Raw genomic sequence first — 2130 nt, forward strand, 5'->3', positions numbered from 1 at the left:
CCAGCGCGCCGTTACCGGCCCAGCACCCGCGTCTCCTCACCTCACGCCTCCTGCGGCAGTGGCGGCGACCCTGGCTTCACTCGCTTTGGGGCTGCGCCGCCGTGGCCGCCAACAACGCCGCCTCCCATTGGCCGAGGCTTCTAGCTCCTCTCTCCGCGAGTAAGACGGACTGCGATTGGGCGAGCGCGGCGCAAGTCAACTGCGCTTCGCGCCGCAGACGGCAGCCAATCAGAAGCCACCGAAGAATCTCTCCGCCTTATGCAAATATTCCTCCGCGGGGCCGGCGCCCTGCGCTCCTCCGCCTCTTTACATGGGGCGGGGCGAGGTGTAGACCACGTGTGTGGCTCTGGGCGGGCCTGGGTCCCCGCTCCCGGGACCCTCCCCGGTTGGCACTGCATCCTCGCGGGACACTGGGCACCACCTTTCTCCGTGGGTCCCGGCCGTCTTTATCTCCTGCGCCCTTCCAGTTCCCTAGTTCAATCCCGTCCGCGGCGGGTCGGTGCCTCCAGCGCTCCGTGCGCCCGCTGATACGAGAACCCCACCTCCCACGTCGTCCCCTGGCGCTACTCCTTGAGAACATCGCAGGGGGCCCCTCCGCCTGGGAGCCGTTTTCAACCAGTCCCGTTAGTGGTTGGGACCTAAGCTTAACCGCTGCTCATCCCCCAGCTCCCAGGTTGGATAACATTTCCTCTGCGAAAAGGTCGGGGCTGGGTCGCCTCCGCGGACACGACGGGACTAGCCACTTCCTGCGTCTCTTCCCGCATGCCCTGAGCCCCGCAGTGTCCCAGCAGCCTAGTTCTGGCCTGGGGGAGACCCTGTCGGACAAGGAGGAAAAACTGAGCACTGGGCCCCCCCTGAAGCAGAGCAGGGCAAGGGGCTGGGGAGAAGCTGGCCCGTTTCGCCCACCCTGTTATCCCTCTCAGGGTGCCCCCCTGGGCTGGGGTGAAGGTAACAGTTCCAGCCTCTCCACATCACATTTTGTAGAAAGATATCCAATTTGCCGGGCGCGGTGACTCAAGCCTGTAATCCCAGTACTTTGGGAGGCCGAGGCGGGCGGATCACAAGGTCAGGAGATCGAGACCATCCTGGCTAACACGGGGAAACCCCGTCTCTACTAAAAAAATACAAAAAACTAGCCGGGTGAGGTGGTGGGCGCCTGTAGTCCCAGCTATTCGGGAGGCTGAGGCAGGAGAATGGCGTAAACCCGGGAGGCGGAGCTTGCAGTGAGCTGGGATCTGGCCCTGCACTCCAGCGTGGGCGACAGAGCGAGACTCCGTCTCAAAAAAAAGAAAGATATCCAATTTGATCGGAAAATAACCCCTGCGCTGGGGCTTTTGAGGCTGGTCATTTCCATGTTCAACCGTGCCATTGGGGGTCTTCAAGTCTTTTGTGCATTTTTTTCAGAAACCTCCTTTTTTGGGGGTTGAAGTTACTTTTGGAACAATTGCTAATTATTATTATTATTAGCAAGTCATTCCTGTAATGGGGAAAATTTGTAACCATCTAAAGGCTCCTGGTTGAGGGATTAAGAACATAGTGTCAGTTATAAACCTCAGAGGTAACCTGGGAGGCTGAGACAGGAGGATCGCTTGAGCCCAGGAATTCAAGTCCAGCCTGGGCAACATAGTGAAACTTCATCTCTAAAAAGAATTTAATGCGGAGTGCCTGGCTCAGGCCTGTAAACCCAGCACTCTGGGAGGTAGAGGCAACAAGTCCAGCCTGGGCAACATAGCAAGAGCACCTTTCCCCCTGCTCCAAAAAAAAAAAAAAAAATTACCCAGGCGTGGTGGCTCAGGCCTGTAATACCAGCTACTTGGGAGGCTGAGGTGGGAGAATTACCTGAGCCCATGAGGTCAAGGCTGCAGTGAGCAGAGATTGGGCCACTGCACTCCAGCCTGGGTAACCAGAGGGGAATACTGTCTCAAAAAAACAAAAAAGAGGCCGCGCGCGGTGGCTCACGCCTGTAATCCCAGCACTTTGGAAGGCCGAGGTGGGCAGATCAGGAGGTCAGGAGTTCCAGACCATCCTGGCTAACAGTTTGAAACCCCGTCTCTACTAAAAATACAAAAAAATTAGCCGGGTGTGGTGGCGGGCGCCTGTAGTCCCAGCTACTCGGGAGGCTGAGGCAGG

At 57.9% G+C, this 2130-nt stretch overlaps 1 protein-coding gene across 3 annotated transcripts in view; it reads right to left on the bottom strand.

The window, feature by feature from the left end:
* The window catches only part of NAP1L4 (nucleosome assembly protein 1-like 4), a 54046-nt gene extending 53815 nt beyond the window's left edge, over positions 1-231 (bottom strand). For 2 of the 3 annotated variants that reach the window (XM_011930109.1, XM_011930111.1), the window contains exon 1: positions 41-231. The gene's annotated coding sequence lies outside the window, so the exon portion shown is untranslated. The remainder of the gene's footprint in view (positions 1-40) is intronic. The other variant, XM_011930110.1, reaches the window with a different exon arrangement.
* Between the last annotated feature and the right edge of the window lie 1899 nt (positions 232-2130).

This window comes from Colobus angolensis, unplaced genomic scaffold, assembly GCF_000951035.1.
Source record: "Colobus angolensis palliatus isolate OR3802 unplaced genomic scaffold, Cang.pa_1.0 Scaffold84, whole genome shotgun sequence".
Lineage (NCBI taxonomy): Eukaryota > Metazoa > Chordata > Mammalia > Primates > Cercopithecidae > Colobus > Colobus angolensis.